The sequence below is a fragment of the Oncorhynchus masou genome, chromosome 32, assembly GCF_036934945.1.
Source record: "Oncorhynchus masou masou isolate Uvic2021 chromosome 32, UVic_Omas_1.1, whole genome shotgun sequence".
Lineage (NCBI taxonomy): Eukaryota > Metazoa > Chordata > Actinopteri > Salmoniformes > Salmonidae > Oncorhynchus > Oncorhynchus masou.
In genome coordinates this window covers 73,441,944-73,461,907 of record NC_088243.1, presented here as the reverse complement: position 1 = coordinate 73,461,907, position 19,964 = coordinate 73,441,944, and the positions used below count along the sequence as shown (strand labels likewise).

The 19,964-nt window shown below is 41.1% G+C and overlaps 1 long non-coding RNA gene across 1 annotated transcript; it reads right to left on the bottom strand.

The window, feature by feature from the left end:
• Positions 1-13,526: 13,526 nt before the first annotated feature.
• On the bottom strand, positions 13,527-19,762 carry LOC135526561 (uncharacterized). The gene is made up of 2 exons (XR_010453301.1): positions 18,311-19,762; positions 13,527-17,155 (listed from the first exon to the last, which is right to left on the bottom strand). It is a non-coding gene; the product is annotated as an uncharacterized LOC135526561 (long non-coding RNA).
• Positions 19,763-19,964: the final 202 nt, after the last annotated feature.

The following is a 19,964-nucleotide window of genomic DNA, read 5'->3' as shown; positions in this document are numbered from 1 at the left end:
TTCTTAGCACCAGTAGACTAGCTAGCTATGTAAACAACACCCTGCGAACATTTGATTATGTTTAAGGCTTATGTAAGGTCTCTATTCAATCCTCTGCAGATGTCGGCTCAATTGGAAATTACCTTTTCATTTCTAGCATTCTATCTGTAACACCAGCGATACAGATTGAATAAAGCCCTACATTTGGTAAGAGAATAAGATGTTGCCATCTGTGTATTTAAATGAGGGGCTTAAATGTGACTATCCCACAATAAGCCAATAGTATTTGGCTTTTGGAACTTCTGACTTCAACTAAATGTTTCCTCATGCACATTGATTGATTAATTGATCTTAAACTATATAAATAACGTACATTTTTCAAAACTAATCCAATCTATAAGTGGTTAGATTTCTTGCACACTTTACTGAGATTGTTGTTCCAGTATAGATCATTTAGTTAATGTTGCATTATACAGTTGAAGTCGGAAGTTTACATACACTTAGGTTGGAGACAATAAAACTCGCTTTTCGACCACTCCACAAATTTATGTTAACAAAATATAGCTTTGGCAAGTCGGTTAGGACATCTACTTTGTGCATGACTGTCACGCCTTGGTCTTAGTATTTTGTTTATTAGTTAGTCAGACCAGGGTGTGACATGGGTTATTATGTATTGTGTTTTCGTATTGGGGTTTGTAGTGTCTGGGATTGTAGCTGATTAGGGGTGTGTGTGTGTTAAATAGGTTGGCTGCCTGAGGCGGTTCTCAATCAGAGTCAGGTGATTCTCGTTGTCGCTGATTGGGAACCGTATTTAGGTAGCCTGGTTTTCGCTTTGTATTTCGTGGGTGATTGTTCCTGTCTCTGTGTAGTGTGCACCAGTCAGGCTGTATTAGGTTTCACGTTCTGTTTGTTGTTTTTGTATTTATTTAGTTATTCGTGTATAGTTCGTTCGTTTGTCTTCACTAATAAACATGAGTAACTTACATGCTGCATTTCGGTCCGACTTTCTTTCAACAAAAGAAGAACGCCGTTACAATGACACAAGTCATTTTTCCAACAATTGTTCACAGACAGATTATTTCACTTATAATTCACTGTATAACAATTCCAGTGGGTCAGAAGTTTACATACACTAAGTTGACTGTGCCTTTAAACAGCTTGGAAAATTCCAGAAAATTATGTCATGACTTTAGAAGCTTCTGATAGGCTAATTGAAAGCATCTTAGTCAATTGGAGGTGTACCTGTGGATGTATTTCAAGGCCTACCGTCAAACTCAGTGCCTCTTTGCTTGACATCATGAGAAAATCAAAATAAATCAGCCAAGACCTCAGACAAAAAATTGTAGACCTCCACAAGTCTGGTTCATCCTTGGGAGCAATTTCCAAACGCCTGAAGTTACCACGTTCATCTGTACAAACAATAGTACGCAAGCATAAACACAATGGGACCATGCAGCCGTCATACCGCTCAGGAAGGAGATTTTGTCTCCTAGAGATGAACGATATTTGGTGCGAAAAGTGCAAATCAATCCCAGAACAACAGCAAAGGACCTTGTGAAGATGCTGGAAGAAACAGGTACAAAGTATCTATATCCACAGTAAAACGAGTCCTATATCGACATAACTTGAAAGGTCACTCAGCAAGGAAGAAGCCACTGCTCCAAAACCGCCAACAAAAAGCCAGACTACGGTTTGTAACTGCACATTGGGACAAAAATCATACTTTTTGGAGAAATGTTCTCTGGTCTGATGAAACAAAAATAGGCCATAATGACCATCGTTATGTTTGGAGGAAAAAGGGGGAGGCTTACAAGCCGAAGAACACCATCCCAACCATGAAACAAGGGGGATGGCAGTACCATGTTGTGGGGGTGCTTTGCTGCAGGAGGGACTGGTGCACTGCACAAAGTAGATGGCATCATGTGGTAGGAAAATTATGTGGATATATTGAAGCAACATCTCAAGACATCAGTCAGGAAGTTAAACCTTGGTCGCAGATGGGTCTTCCAAATGGACAATGACCCCAAGCATACTTCCAAAGTTGTGGAAAAATGGTTTAAAGCCCTGACCTCAATCCTATAGAATATTTGTGGGCAGAACAGAACAAGTGTGTGTGAGCAAGGAGGCCTACAATCCTGAGTCAGTTACACCAGCTCTGTCAGGAGGAATGGGCCAAAATTCACCCAACTTATTGTGGGAAGCTTGTGGAAGGCTACCTGAAACATTTGACCCAAATTAAATGATTTAAAGGCAATGCTACCAAATACTAATTGAGTGTATGTAAACTTCTGATCCACTGGGAATGTGATGAAAGAAATAAAAGCTGAAATAAATCATTCTCTCTACTATTATTCTGACATTTCACATTCTTAAAATGAAGTGGTGATCCTAACTAACCTAAGACAGGGAATTTCTACTAGGATTAAATATCAGGAACTGTGAAAAACGTTAAATGTATTTGGCTAAGGTGTATGTAAACTTCTGACTTCAACTGTAGGACTTTCACTATAGCAGTCATTTTGAGTGCAGGTTGTGGGTGATAAAATGGTCTAATTGTTGGAAATTCTGTCTCTGGTTGGATTCAAATAAGAAAAAGTAAATCACTTCATAAATGAATGTATTGTGACTTGCATCTGATCTGGCCCATGAGACAGGATTTTCAGACCACAATGTCGAGGATAACTAGACAGAGGATAACTAGGCCATAATGTCGAGGATAACTAGACAGAGGATAACTAGGCCATAATGTCGAGGATAACTAGACAGAGGATAACTAGGCCATAATGTCGAGGATAACTAGACAGAGGATAACTAGGCCATAATGTCGAGGATAACTAGACAGAGGATAACTAGGCCATAATGTCGAGGATAACTAGACAGAGGATAACTAGGCCATAATGTCGAGGATAACTAGACAGAGGATAACTAGGCCATAATGTCGAGGATAACTAGACAGAGGATAACTAGGCCATAATGTCGAGGATAACTAGACAGAGGATAACTAGACAGAGGATAACTAGACAGAGGATAACTAGACAGAGGATAACTAGGCCATAATGTCGAGGATAACTAGACAGAGGATAACTAGGCCATAATGTCGAGGATAACTAGACAGAGGATAACTAGGCCATAATGTCGAGGATAACTAGACAGAGGATAACTAGGCCATAATGTCGAGGATAACTAGACAGAGGATAACTAGGCCATAATGTCGAGGATAACTAGACAGAGGATAACTAGACAGAGGATAACTAGACAGAGGATAACTAGGCCATAATGTCGAGGATAACTAGACAGAGGATAACTAGGCCATAATGTCGAGGATAACTAGACAGAGGATAACTAGGCCATAATGTCGAGGATAACTAGACAGAGGATAACTAGGCCATAATGTCGAGGATAACTAGACAGAGGATAACTAGGCCATAATGTCGAGGATAACTAGACAGAGGATAACTAGGCCATAATGTCGAGGATAACTCGGCCATAACTAAAGGCCTTATGAAATGTATAATTTGGTCAAAAAGGGGTTCACCTTTAATTGATAAAACAGTATAGTCAGTAAACATTTCAGTACTGGAAGTTCTTGAACACATCAACCTTAACTATGCCACTTACAAACACAGTCATGGGTGGGTATCACTCATATTCACTTTAAAGGCATACTGGGAAATATACATATGCGTTTTTACACGAACCCTACTGTCACGTTCTGACCTTAATTTCCTTTGTTTTGTCTTTATTTAGTATGGTCAGGGCGTGAGTTGGGGTGTGCAGTCTATGTGTGTTTTTCTATGTTGGGGTTTTGAGTTCAGCCTAGTATGGTTCTCAATCAGAGGCAGGTGTCATTAGTTGTCTCTGATTGAGAATCATACTTAGGTAGCCTGGGTTTCACTTTTGGTTTGTGGGTGTTTGTTTCCATGTGAGTGTTTGTTGCCACAGTACTGTTTCGGTTTCGTTCGTTTCACGTTTATTGTTTTGTAGTGTTCAGTTTGTCTGTAAATAAACGTTATGGACACTTACCACGCTGCGCATTGGTCCTCTGATCCTTCTCGCTTCTCCTCCTCAGAAGAGGAGGAAGAATGCCGTTACAGAAACACCCACCACCAAAGGACCAAGCAGCGTGGGAACGGGCAGCAGCAGCAGCGGCCGAAATCGCAAGACTCCTGGACATGGGAGGAGATTTTGGATGGCAAGGGACCCTGGGAACAGGCTGGGGAATATCCCCGCCTCAAGGCTGAGCTGGAGGCAGCGAAAGCCGAGAGGCGGTGGTATAAGGAGGCAGCACGGCAGCGCGGCTGGAAGCCCGAGAGGCAGCCCCAAAAATGTCTTGGGGGAGGCACACGGGGAGTGTGGCTAAGTCAGGTAGGAGACCTGAGCCAACTCCCCGTGCTTACCGTGGAGAGAGAGGGACCGGGCAGGCACCGTGTTATGCCGTGAGGCGCACGGTGTCCCCGGTACGTGTGCATAGCCCGGTGCGGTACATTGCAGCGCCTCGTATCGGCCGGGCTAGAGTGGGCATCGAGCCAGGTGCCATGAAGCAGGCTCAGCGCATCTGGTCTCCAGTGCGTCTCCTCAGGCCGGTGTATATGGCACCAGCCCTACGCATGGTGTCCCCGGTTGGCCAGCACAGCCCAGTGCGGGCTATTCCACTTTGCCGCACTGGCCTGGCTACGGGGAGCATTCAGCCAGGTAGGGTTGGGCAGGCTCAGTGCTCAAGAGCTCCAGTGCGCCTTCACGGTCCGGTCTAGCCGGTGCCACCTCCACGCACCAGCCCTCCGGTGGCTGCCCCCGTCACCAGGCTGTCTCTCCGTCTCCTCCCTACAGGTGCTCCCACCTGTCCAGTGCCTTCCTCCTGCCCAGCGCTGCCAGAGTCTCCCGTCTGTCCTGAGCTGCCAGAGTCTCCCGTCTGTCCTGAGCTGCCAGAGTCTCCCGTCTGTCCTGAGCTGCCAGAGTCTCCCGTCTGTCCTGAGCTGCCAGAGTCTCCCGTCTGTCCTGAGCTGCCAGAGTCTCCCGTCTGTCCTGAGCTGCCAGAGTCTCCCGTCTGTCCTGAGCTGCCAGAGCCGCCAGTCTGTCCTGAGCTGCCAGAGCCGCCAGTCTGTCCTGAGCCGTCAGTCAGTCAGGAGCTGCCAGAGCCATCAGTCAGCCAGGAGCTGCCAGAGCCGTCAGTCGACCAGGAGCTGCCAGAAACGCCCTTCACTCCGGCGCTGCCAGAGTCTCCCGCCTGTACAGCGCTGCCGCAATCTCCCGCCTGTCCGGCGCTGCCGGAGTTGTCCTTCACTCTGGCGCTGCCGGAGTCGTCCTTCACTCTGGCGCCGCCGGAGTCTCCCGCCTGTCCGGCGCTGCCGGAGTCGTCCTTCACTCTGGCGCTGCCGGAGTCTCCCGCCTGTCCGGCGCTGCCGGAATCTCCCGTCCATTCGGGACCCATTGCTAGGGTCCCCAGTCCGAGGTCGGCGGCGAGGGTCGCCGCTCGAAAGAGGCTACGGAGGCGGATATAGAGAGGCGGAGAAGGACTATGGTGGAGTGGGGTCCACGTCCCGCGCCTGAGCCGCCACCGCGGACAGACGCCCACCCAGACCCTCCCCTATAGGTTCAGGTTTTGCGGCCAGAGTCCGCACCTTTTGGGGGGGGGTACTGTCACATTCTGACCTTTATTTCCTTTGTTTTGTCTTTATTTAGTATGGTCAGGGCGTGAGTTGGGATGGGCAGTCTATGTGTGTTTTTCTATGTTGGGGTTTTGAGTTCAGCCTAGTATGGTTCTCAATCAGAGGCAGGTGTCGTTAGTTGTCTCTGATTGAGAATCATACTTAGGTAGCCTGGGTTTCACTTTTGGTTTGTGGGTGTTTGTTTCCGTGTGAGTGTTTGTTGCCACACGGTACTGTTTCGGTTTCGTTCTTTTCACGTTTATTGTTTTGTAGTGTCCAGTTTGTCTGTAAATAAACGTTATGGACACTTACCATGCTGCGCATTGGTCCTCTGATCCTTCTCGCTTCTCCTCCTCAGAAGAGGAGGAAGAATGCTGTTACACCTACAGTATTAAAATAATGTGTTCAATTGTTTAAAAGTGTTTTAGCAAACAAATATGTTCTGGTGTTTACAATCTAAACACTGTGCATTTTTTATTGAAATTATAAATACCTTGAAGTGTTCAAAGTGTTACAGAAAAGTGTTTAGTTGTGTTCAGTTATGTAAACACCTGGATTTACAGTGTTCAACTGTTGTTAATCACAGGTTTCGTGATTTCTAGTTTCTAGTGAGATTTTTATTGTTTTGGTATGTGTGTGCGATAGGTCTTTAAATCAAATACTGTGTTTTTTAATGACTTTGAAATCACAAAACATTCCCACCAGCTCTCTTAAACTTGCTAACATTAGCCTGTGAGAAAGTAGAGTGTTAAGGGCCTAGGAGGGTAAGCACTTTGAGATGTCTTTCTGTTATGAAAAGCAGCCATAGAAGTTTCAGAGATTTCAGGGTAGCGCACGACAACAATGTGCTTATTTTTGCAGTTTATTTTTCTTTCATCAGGTGAAGGAATCCATTTTACATTATGTGTCTACAGTGAAACCTTAATTGTAAAGATACATTTTTACTTCAGCTATTTGTAACATGCAATAAAGTCTCTTAGAAGCAGTGAATACAGGGATAAGGTATTTGGTACCTAATTTCAAGTGTGGCCCTCCTGGCCTTGGCCAACAGATCCTTGACATTGTCAGCTAAATTGAACCATGTTGATCAGTTTTAGAGAAGTCAAAAACGGTGTATTGTATGTCATGCTGTGATGGTTATTACCTGTAATACAAAGTTGCAAAATAAAAGCCTGGAAACATATGACTCGGTTATTAAACACCTTCAAAAAGAGTGGTTTAGTGCCTTTCTGCCACTACCGTGCCTCTGCACTTCCTCATTCCCATTCTTTCATCAATGTCCTCATTGTTATGCCCAAGCACTGTTCAGACTTTTTTTATTGTGAACTGCTCTGACAGGCCAGCTTGACCAGCATCTTACCAGCATGGACCAGTTTGAAATGTATGCTGGTCTATGCTGGTGGGGGGGGGGGTTCAGCAGGGACCGATCAGCTCCTAGAGAGATATTATCACCCATGGCTGCAAATATTGAGGCTGCTTATTCTAATGCTTACTCTATACTGCATTACATCAAGATTTGGCACATCATTGCTCATGTTAGGCATCACATAATGAAATATATTAAGGCAAAAATTGGACAGTAGACAAATAGCAAAATAAAACTAAATTGGATTATATATAGGCATATACTGTAGGTAGACCATTTATATTTTAATGCAGTCATCTTCATTTTCATTTGAAGCATCTTTTTATCCTTTGCTTGTTTGAAAGGCAACTTTGTATTTGTAGTCAACTTAATGTTGATGTTATTGTGGTCAAAGAGATGGATAAAATGTGTATAAAGAGTATAAAGTGACGCTGGAGGGCAAAAAAAGCATCTAACGACGCACTTTGTTGTTCTACGAGTGGTCTGAGGCAGGCGTTAGCTTGCAAGAGTTTAAATGCAACGTTAATAACAATGTTTTTGGGAAACAGCTTGGAGATTTAATGATATTCCTACTAAGGTTCTAACGATGAACTTAGCCTTAAAATGCTTTTGGTATGGGAAACCAGGCCCAGGACTATAGGTGTAATCTGTGTCCAGGTAACCAGTCTTACAACTCTTGGTCAAATATTTTTCACCGTGAAGGAAATGGACACCAAAGAATGCCACTAATTATATCTATAATTCCACTGTGCATTCATGTGTGTGCATTCATGTGGGGAAGAAAGTATGATATATTGTCCAAATATGACTTGCAACATTGTGGAGCACTGTCCATAAAACAGAAGTAAAACAGGTACTGCTGCAGTTCTTTAGGGCCTTTAACTCAGTGCCTTATTCCTCTCTCGTAACAGGATGGGTGCTGGAACCAAGTTATGAACTGACCTCCTCTAGTGGTTAGAATTATGGGCGGATGGAGAACATAAAACAACATCTCACAGGACCAACAGACCTCAAAATTGTAATCTTGTTTGATAATGTCTTGAGAAACTTTCCGGAGAAACCTAGAATGACTGGAGTTGGCTACATAGAACCAAGCTAATGTTAGCATTCTAATGCAAAAAGTCAGATGCTTTTCTCTGACCATTAGGATCTGTCCTCCAGGCTTTCTGCATTGGAGAGGAGAATCTCCAGCAGAAGCTCCTTGTGGGCCTTCAATTGGGATTAACATCACATAATTCAGACATAAAGACTGCGTCTTCCACAGTTTGTCTGTTACAATCTATGGTGGCTTTTCCATGGATAGTTACTATAGTTACTACATGGATAGTAACTATGAGCTTGGTAATAGAAAGATTAACTGAAGTGAAAACATATTTGGTCTAGAAAATGTGTTCCCCTTCAAGGTTCTGTTTTTGCCTGTTTGTGTAGAGAAGTGGTCTTCCTGATCTGTACTATCAGGGCCTATAGAAAGTCTACACCCCCTTCAACTATTTTTCACATTTTGTTGCGTTATAAAGTGGGATTGAAATAGATTTAATTGTATTTTTTCCAATTTGAGCCATGAGAGATTGACATGAATGTCATTAATGTTAGCCCCCATGTACTTTTAAGGGCCAGCCGCGCTGCCCTGTTCTGAGCCAATTGTAATTTTCCCTCTTTGTGGCACCTGACCACACGACTGAACAGTAGTCCAGGTGTGACAAAACTAGGGCCTGTATGACCTGCCTTGTTGATAATGTTGTTAAGAAGGCAGAGCAACGCTTTATTATGGACAGACTTCTCCCCATCTTAGCTACTGTTGTATCAATATGTTTTGACCATGACAGTTTACAATCCAGGGTTACTCCAAGCAGTTTAGTCACTTCAACTTGCTCAATTTCCACATTATTCATTACAAGATTTAATTGAGGTTTAGGGTTTAGTGAATGATTTGTCCCAAATACAATTATGTTAATTTTTGAAATATTTAAGACTAACTTATTCCTTGCCACCCATTCTGAAACTAACTGCAGCTCTTTGTTAAGTGTTGCAGTCATTTCAGTTGCTGTAGTAGCTGACGTGTATAGTGTTGAGTCATACATACATAGACACACTGGCTTTACTCGATAATGTCACGCCCTGATTATACAGAGCCTTTTTATTCTCTATTTTGGTTAGGTCGGGGTGTGACAAGGGTGGGTAATCTAGGTTGTTTTATTTCTATGTTGGCTTGGTATGGTTCCCAATCAGAGGCAGCTGTTTAGCGTTGTCTCTGATTGGGGATCATATTTAGGCAGCCATTTCCCCATGTTTTTTTGTGGGATCTTGTTTATGTTTTTGTTTTGTGTGTTTCACAAATAAAAAGATGTGGAACCCATATCACGCTGTGCCTTGGTCCGAATGTTATTTTGACGATCGTGACAGATAATTTCAAAAGCCACACTGAAATCTAACAAAACAGCCCCCACAATCTTTTTATCATCAATTTTTCTCAGCCAATGATCAGTAATATGTGCAAGTGCAGTACGTGTTGAATGTCCTTTCCTATAAACAAGCTGAAAGTCTGTTGTCAATTTGTTTACTGTAATATAGCATTGTATCTGGTCAAACACCATTGCTTGCAAAAGTTTACTAAGAGTTGGTAATAGGCTGACAGGTCAGCTATTTGAGCCAGTAAAGGGGGCTTTACTATACTTTGGTAGTGAAATGTCTTTTGCTTTTCTCCAGACCTGAGGGCACACACTTTTTTCAGTTGTGCAGCCAGACTTATTTGCCATACCTTTCTCCTCATCCCTCTCAACCATACAATTGTTCAATTCCTCATCAATCCAAGGGGATTTAACAGTTTTTACAGTCATGTTCTTAATGGGTGTGTGCTTATTAGTAACTGGAATAAAACATTTCATAAATGTGTCAAGTGCAGCATCTGGTTGCTCGTCATTACACACTACAGACCAGCAAATATTCTTTACATCATGACCATAAGAATCACTGCAAATCTTCTTGTATGACCTCTTATACACTATATCAGGCCCAGCCTTTGGAACTTTGGTGTTCCTAGATATGGTTACAATATTGTGATCACAACATCTGATGACTCTGGATACTGCTTTCAAGCACATTTCTGCAGCATTAGTGAAGATATAATATATACATGTTGATGATTTAATTCCTGTGCTGTTTGTAACTACCCAGGTTGGTTGACTGATAACCTGAACCAGGTTACAGGAGCTGGTTACAGTTTGTAGCATTTTCTTGAGTGGGCAGCTTGATGGAAGCCAGTCAAAATATAAATCACCCAGAAAATATACCTTTATGTTGATATCACATAATACATTATCAAGTATTTCTCACATATTATCCAGATACTGACTGTTAGCACTTGGTGGTCAATAGCAGCTTCCCACAAGAATGGGCGTTAGGTGAGGCAGATGAACCTGTAGCCATATTACTTCAACAGTATTTAACATGAGATCCTCTCTAATGTCGTGTCTTTGGCTATGTCAGATTATGTGATATGACATGCTATTCTATAAAATCCTTTCTCTGTAATTAATATTACCTGATTGAGCTAATCATGTAAATGTAATTAACTAGAAAGTCGGGGCACCACGAAATAATATTTATAGAGCAGTTATCTTCCGAATAAACTCTTAAAGACCTAGTCATATTTTACATCAATACCATTCAATGTTAATCGTCACCTTAATTCAGTCTCATCTGAAAGTTGTAAATTCTTGGTTATCTTCACGAACCCTGGCTAACAAGTTGAATCAGCAATACAAAATTTGGTTTAAGTATATATTTACTAAATATCTAACTAATCACATGGAATTACATATACACAGAATGAATCATACCTTGATTACAAATGACGTCATAAAGGAAAAACGTCCCTAGCGGGCGGAACAGATATGACAGCTGGTTACACAAAGAAAAGGGGCTGGGTTTGAGTGGAAGAGCGGGAACACTGAGGAACAAAGGGAGAAGTGATGTCTCTATCGTAAATGCAGTATCTTATGCATTCTAAATTACCGCCCACTTGGAAAAGGAAAATGCAATAAATATTTACTCTGAGCTGCGCTTCGGTAGGTTGGTGGTAGATGGAAGGCTGAGTTGCCCAACAGAGTCCTTTGAAGAATGTCTCTCTAAAATGGATACGTTGTAGTAACGTCATTGTGTGGTAGACGGGATAGCCCAAGATAGCCCAAGTTTTCCTAGCCCAAGTTTGCAGCAGCTGTTGCTAACTCAACGGCTAGGAGGTATCACTTCTTTAGTAAATAAGAATTCAAAGTTCATACCATTCGCAGCCAAAGCTCACGCTGAGTTTGGCTTCGTTCTGTAGTTATTATCTGAACCATTCTGACATCGGACAGTCGTCCTCGGAACAGGAGGTTACATTTTCGTCAAGGCTTTATATAGTGGAGCGAGAAGGTGTTTGAAAAGTTTAATAACCCATGTCTCTTCACAGGGGCGGGCCACTGATTGAGCAGAGCCCTAACCTTATGAAAACCCAAATCTCTCATTTGGAAGCTAACATTACATTTCATCTCTTTACCAATAATTTTATATTCAAACATTTAAATTGAACAACAATTCCATGTGAATCCGATAACTACAATGTGCAGACTTTCCACTGTAGAGTTTATGTCATCCTATCATTGATGAGAATGTCTCAGATGACAACCGAACTGACATCATATTCATTAAGTACCACCGCATATGTTCAATTGGTCAGATTACCAGAATATAGTTCATTTCCCCCCAGCTTCTGATGTTCCCAGAATCTATGTTAACCAAGGGATTTTCAAATGTCACATCAGTAGGGTAGAGAGAGGAAAAAGGGGGGAAGAGGTATTTATGACTGTCATAAACCTACCCCCAGGCCAACGTCATGACACTAAGCTTTACAGGAATGTGGTTCTGAATATTGACCGCAACACCGCCCCCATTGGTATTTCTGTCTTTTCTTTGTTATAACCATCTATTGCTACCACTGTATCGTCAAAGGTATTATCTTAGTGAGTTTCAGAGATAGTCAGAATATGAATGTCATCTGTTACAAGCAAGTTATTGACTTCATGAAACTTGTTTCTTAGGCTACATGTGTACTTTTCTGGGTTGCTTGATTGTTTTTAATGCTTTACTGGGAAGCTTATCAGAAGTAGACTTGCTCATGTTATTTATATTGCCTCTGATTGTGCAGGGTGAGCTGCACACAGTGGACTTCCTACTAGGGCACACCGCCTCAGTGCTAACAGTATAAGTCTGGCTCATAGGCACAAGATTACTGCATTCAATAGCTGTAGGATCAACAGAAGTATTCAGGGCAGTTAGGGGGACATACATTAAGTTACTTACATTGTGTCTACCAATGCCCCTGGGATAATGTACATTTGATGCAGCATGTCGAAATTAACCATAAAAGTGATTCCAACAGAGCTACAGTAATCTTTAGCCAGGTGTGTAATGCCAGTAGCCTGCTGAATCTTTCACACTCATGGCCCAACAGCTCCAAAGTTCAATGGCTGATGGGAAAAAACTGAGGACGGATCTATTGAAGTCATTGATAAGTCATTGTCTCAACGCAGCCTTGAAATGCGTTTTAATTATGATGTAGATCATGTATTAAACAACCCAGACACATCAAAGATGCACTTGTCCTTCTGATGGGAGAAAACTGAGGATGGCTCCACAATAATGACCTCATATATATGTATGCAACAAGACACTAAAGTAATTCTGGAGAAGAAAAAAAAACAGCAAAGGAATACATTTTTGGGCCTAAATGCAAAGACTTATGTTTGGGGCAAATCAGACAACATCACTGAGTAACATCCTCCTTATTTTCAAGCCTGGTGGTGGATGGATCATGCTTATGATAATGCTTGACATCAGCAAAGACTGGGGAGATTTTCAGGATGAAAAGAAACAGGATGGAGCTAAGCACAGGCAAAATCCTAGAAGAAAACGTGCTTCAGTTGCCTTTACACCAGAGACTGGTAGAGGAATTCACCTTTCAGCAGAACAATAACCTACAACAAAGCCAAATCTACATTGGAGTTTCTTACCAAGACGACAGTGAATGTTCCTGTGGCCAAGTTAGTTTTGTCTTAAATCTGCTTTAAAATCTATGGCAAGGCTTGAAAATGGCCATGTAGCCATGAACCCCAACACCTTGACAGAGCTTGACTAATTTTGAAAAGAAAATGCAAATTTTGCACAATACAGGTGTCCAAATCTCTTAGGTGACTTAACCAAGAAGAGTCACAGCTGTAATAGCTGCCAAAGGTGTTTTTAACCTGTATTTACTCAGGGGGAGTGAATGCTTATCCAATAAAGTATTATTAGTGTTAGATTTTTTTATTAATCTTTAAAAAGAAATGTTAAAATTGACACAACTTTGACATGAGTATTTTCAGTAGATCGTTGACAAAAAAAGTACAACTAAATTAATTTTAATCCCATTTTGTAAACCAACAAAATGTGAAAAAGGTTCAAGGGGGTGTAGACTTTCTTTAAGCCCTGTACATGTAAATAATTCAACAATGCGAATGTATGAAAAAAGATCTTTATTCAAAATGGCACATTAAGATAATACATAGAGGACAGAAAACACTGACAACATGAGAACAACAACTATAATTGTTATTATGCAAATAACTCCCATTTAAAAGACGAGAGAAATTTCAAAGGAAACCAAAATACATGTACATTTAAAGATCCGCACCACATCTAAACAAGAGCTATATTTGATAAATATATTGTTATGGTCCAACCTAAAACATCTCAATATTTTCTCTGATACTTTTACAGAAAAAAAAAACAGAAAAACAGATGATTGAGGGAGCGGTTCAAACACTTCTAGCAATATACAGCAGTAACCATGACAAAAAGTCCAAAGAAAACATGAATGAAAAAGGGATAAAATGGCAGGAACCACCTGGAATGATGGTTAAAAAAGTCCAAAAAAGGGTTCAATAGAGTAGCACTGAGTTACTTTGCTCCACTAGGAACTTAAAATGTTAATGTCAAGTCAGTCAACCCTAATAAATGCAAAATATAAAACAGGAATGATGAGGTTGGATAATATAACCAAACTTTTTTCAGAACTTCAATACAAAAAGTTAGTGATCAATGGAAAGAGGTTTAGCATGAACATTCTATTCACCATATGGTAACATTTTCAGAATTCTGTAGTAGGTTTGACAACTATTTATATTTTGATGTAAAAACACTGGTATTGGGTGGCAGCTCTAGCTACAATTGCTTTTTCAGAGACAACGGCAGAGAGATGTGCCTGGTCTTTCAATGACTGTTGAAGAAAAAAATCCCTTGCTGTCCTCATGGCTATCATTCTACACACTATTTTTGTGTAGCTATTTATTTAATTAAAGAGTGAGTTATCAATTTAAATACTCAAAACAACAAATTAGTAACGTTGCTGACTGCGTTCGCTGGTGTTCTATTCTCCCAATGCAGTCCGGCTAAAAGTAACCAGGAGGTTACATATTATTATATTCAAAATGCATTCAAAATAATTAACATTGATTTAATTTAAGCAGTTGTTCATCCATCAGAAAAAAAGTACAAGTTCATTCAAATATACAATCATATTTACACATCTGTGCTATCAATGATACTTCAGCAAAAATGCTAATTGTTTATTATTATTATTATTTTTAAATATGCCTGCCTGAATGCCCACTTGTTTCTCTCAATGGGGTTCAGTCTTTCATCATCCATGAAGTAACATATTGTATGAAATGTCTAACCATTATTAATCTGAAGCTCATCTAGGGACCCTGGAAATGAGTGCAAGCCAACCCTTAATGGCGCAATGCATCAGACTCTTGTCTTGATAACTCAATGTTTAGTGTTCTGTTCCCAGCAAATAAATCTATCATTTTCCATAACAATTTGTCATCACCCTAAGGAGAGGCCTTAACGGTACATCCAATCACCTCATACGTATGTCCCATTACTTTGCTCAACTTCATTTTCATTATGTGACATGTTGGACCAATGTCTGGAATCATCTCCATTCCCCCCCTCCCTCTCAGAACCAGAGGCTTGGGATGATTGAGAACCACAACAGGTTGGTTTGGGCCTGGTTGCTTCACCAGCTGGTCTTCTTTCAGTGGAGTTGGGCAGATAATAACCCTGTCACCTGTGGTATCTAACAGGTGGGTGAAAGTCTTTGACCCAGATACCATGTCTCGCCGTCTTCTTTTCTTCCTTCGTTGGTTCAACTCAGGTGCACAACGTTGAAGGCTACTTTCCTCTTCTACTCGCATCCTTTTCAATGAGAGCTTCAGGCAGGAAGAGAGTCTACCAGAAATGTCACGCTTGTTTGCTGAACTTTTCCAGTGTCTGGGGACTGACCCTTTTTCAGTGTTAATTTGGCCAATCCAACTGTCCCGTGTGTTTACTGTTTTTTTGGCCACATTTTGAGGACTTTTTTTCATATTCAAAACTGTTTTCTTGTGAAGCTTTATTGTAACACTGTTATTTCCCCCCTTGGTGCTCAAGGGATTACTTGTTAGTGATTGGGTGTGTCTAGAACATTGAGCACTCTGCATCTGGTGACCGGCTTTTGAGGTCATTTGAGGTGCATGAACAGAGGACAAACCCTCAGGGGCCATGTCAGTGTTTCCTGGCTTTATCTTGTGTTCATGCCCTTTGCACACTGCTGTTGTCTTAGCAGGTGTGAGGATCAAAGAATTCTTGACATTTCCTTGCTCTACCGTTGCAGAGGGTGAATTGTTACCCAAAGCTATGGTCCGAAGAGCCACCGCCAAGAGTTGAGGGCTACTTAGAGAAAATACAGCTGAAATGACTGGGAAACCTTTTGGTCCTGGCACGTCATCTACTAATGGATTCTCAGATTGAGTCCAACCAGAGGTGTTTGAGTCAGCCACATGACAAGTCTCATCCTCTTTAGGTTGGTTTGTTGGAGAGGGAATGACCAGGGTGCTACTTCTAGGGTTGCACAATACAAGAGACGACATTGCAGCAGGTGCAACAGAGGGCGATTTGGTGCCATTGACGTTTCCCATCATGGACACACTCGAGACAGCTGTAAATGAAGTCAAGCGTTCAGATTTTTGCACAGAATCACAGTTCTCTTCCTTCACTTCCTCTTTCTTTATCTCAAATGGCTGATTTACATCTTTCACCATCACCAGCAACTCTTCAGAGTGTTTTTTCAGTTGTATGCCATTTGTGTTGGGGGCAGTTGTTAACTCCTTTTGTTTCTGGTTATTTATTTGTCGGGCTGATATGTTGGCTGTGCAAGTTCTCTTCTTCACTGGCTTTTCTCTAGTTGGAGTGGCGTTGGACATCGATGATTTACACAAAGTGGCATTTTGTGAGGTTGTGGTCCGACAGGCTTTCGCTACAGACCCATTAGATTGTTGTGAGACAAGTCTCAACTTTAGTTCCTTGGTGCCATTGACTGTTTTCACCTCAACAAGTTCAACAAGGCAGCCAGGGGGGATGGTCCCCACTTCAGGGAAAGAGACAGTCAAAGGCCTGTTGTGTTGAATTGGTTCATTTAAAGGTGCCAACAGCTCCACCTCTACTTTGGGCAATATGTTTGCATCCAGTGTCCCATCCATAGGTCTTCCTTCATCCACTCTGGTTGTGATATTCTTAGTGCGCAAAGGTGCGACCCTTGTATTTAAGATCGCTGATAATGTGGGATCTCTGGGCAGAGCACTGGGGATAGAGGCCGGTTTGGGAGCTCTGGGCAAAGCAATGGATACTTTCTCAGGAGGGGCATTGTGTATTCGCTTCATATGCATTTCAACATAGTCTTTCTTCACAGCTCTATAATCACAGAACTGACACTTGAAGGGGTGTACTCTGGTGTGCTGTTCTACATGGTGGTTTAATTCGGCCTCGCTGTATGAGACATAGTTACAATAGAAGCAGTAAAATCTCATCACCGCATGCTCCATAATATGGCTGCTGTAATCATCAAAATCTGTGGTCAAAAAGCGACATTTCTCACAAAACCAAACTTTTGAGTTTTTGAATTTGGAATTTACCACACACTCAAAGTCAAACTCATCTGGCCTTCTTGAATCCTGCACAAATGAAATGTGAGTGTTTTGATTTGCAGGACTCCCATTTGATAGGTTGCTCAGACCTGCTACTCCAGGTTGGGATGTCTTCTTCCTTCCTGTGTAGAGAACAGAATAATAAAAATTAGTGTTGATTTATGCCCCAAAAATACATTATTATTAACAACGACTGCCCCCTAAATAGGTGTGCCCAATATTAGACCTATGATTAATTATTTCATTAATTTATAAGACAAGATCTAAGGGCATTCCATAGCAACTGCATTGGAGATAACGCATGGCCCAATGACTTTACCTGCTAGCAGCATGTATTCCGTGTCCAAATAAACAGCCATACTCAGTAGACCGTTCTGATTGGAGAATCTCAGCTTGAATTGCCGAGCAGTGAATAAGAAACTATTCAAACCCGTTTTTAGATGCTACCCCTCCCCAAATCTAAATCGAATATGGATGCCAATTATTTGTTTTTGCACACACCTGTCGGTGGTTCACCTGTCTGTTGTTAGTTAATGATTCCCGCAAAACGGTCAGGTGCTCTCCCAGACAGGGCCTGCATCTAAAAACTGGATTGAATAGTTTGTTGCTCACTGCTCTGTGTTGCAAACGGCAATTCTCCATTCAGAACCGTCTACCGATTATGGATGTAGCTTCGGGACACACGCTGCCAATAGCTAGGCATTGTACCATGAGTTATCTTGAACGCAATCGTTATGGAATGCCCTTATATGAATGCAATAATTAAAATCAAAGGTTTAATATTAGGCTAGTGCCTATTTTGATTTGGGATCATGCAAACACGTCAACATTTAGATGACTGGACATGTCAATCCATATAGATAAGCTTTTTTCACTTTGTAAACATCGTTTTGTAATTGTAAACAAACACTATGGTCTCAAAACATGGTTAATCTTTCTGTGCTACCTAGGCATCGCCTCGCCTCCTATTAGAGAAGAACCCTTGCCGCTGACCTTCTCCAAATCGTTTTGAAGAAGCAAGTAGAAAATCAATGAATCGAGAAATAACTATGAATTTGAGTGGTTACATTTCTCCAGCCCCACCCTCTTTTTACCATGAAATTGGCGTTTTCTCGCGTTGTTGTTGTATGAACTGCAGATTGCCCCTTTATCGAATTGAAAATGTTTAATAATCATTTGAATTGTATACCCCATGGCTGTTTTCCACGATTAAAACCGACAGAGGATGCTACGTTAGCCTAGCTACATTAGCATGTGACAATTTTGGGTGAACAAACCTTTGTTGACATTTTGACTTTGTGCCGTCATGTTCTGCTACATTTGGGACGCGTTGACTTCCATACGCCAACGAGTGGATTTCAAATGCTTGAAATAATCACAACATTTACAGCAAATACAATTTCAGCAGTTACGATGTTGCGTTTCTCCGTATTTTTCTGCACATTCTTTCAGGTCATGTTGCCAGGTCAAGCTAAATTTCAGACGAAATGACCACTCAAAACCCGCCCAAAAGACAAGAAAACGAACCCTTTTTTGCACGACAGGAGTTGCCACATGTATACAATAAAACATTTTTCCATAACGTTATCGACATGAGAAGCGAAATTCGGTTTTCCTCAAAATAATATTTGTGAGCTATGACATAATGTAATATAGGAATTTGAACATGTTCAAGAGAAAATACAATTTGCCCTTATTAAATTCGCCAGATAATTTTCCATCAATGGATGTCGACTTAACTCGTTTGACTGCTATTATTAAGCAATAAGGCACAAAGGGGTATGTACCATGGCTAAGGGCTGTGCTTAATCATGACACAACACGGAGTGCCTCAATACATTTGTTAGCAGTGGTATGTATATTGGCCATATACCACAACCCCCCTGAGTGCCTTATTGCTATTATAAACTGGTTACCTGCATAATTAGAACAGTAAAACAAAAACAAATTGTCATACCCATGGTATATGGTCTGATATACAATCGCTTTCAGCCAATCAGCATTCAGGGCTCGAACGAGACAAACAGAACTAGACAATAATTTGTGCCAGGTGTGATATCCCACCTAAATAGCTCAGGCTAATGTTCCTATCAACTCAGTAAAGTCAGCAGGCTAGTCTTTAAAAAATGTTTTTATTGGTATATAACTGTTATGAAAGTTGTATTGTCAATTTTGTTTTGTATTTAAACGTGTACATGACAACTCAACAAATTGTCCTCATGGGGACAATAAAGTCAGCAAGAACCACCCAGTTTATAATTGTAAATAAATCCCCTTTGTGCATGTGTTTAACTACAGAAAAATCCGACAGGAGAGTTTGAGTGATGAAAGCTGGACAGAGGATCTCAAAATCCCTGAGCAAGAAATACATGGATGAAGATTTTTTTTAAACTAATGTTAGGCTATTTTCTATCAATTGTGCTATTATGTACCCGATATTAAGTCTACAAACCGTTATAAATGGCCAATTTGCAAGATTGACTTGTCTTTGCAATAGGCATAGGCTACAGACTAAAATCTGTGTTTATGATTGTAATTCAACTTTGCCATGGTTTGCTTAGATAAAGACAGTTAGCCTATATCCCATGATAGGCCTACATCTCATTTCAGATAGTCTACAGTAGCCTAGACAAGATGTAAACTGAACGATTGAGCAGCTTGCTAAATTACCACAGACGAATTTATTCACCATGAATGGCGAGGCGATTTCGAGGTTAGTGCTTGTGTTTCCCAATAGCCTACTGGGTTCATCATTTAAATCATTGAATTAAATCATTAGTATATATATATATATATATATATATATATATATATATATATATATATACACACACACACACACACACACACACATATATATACACATACATATTTATATACACACATATATATATACACACACACACACACACACACACACACACACACACA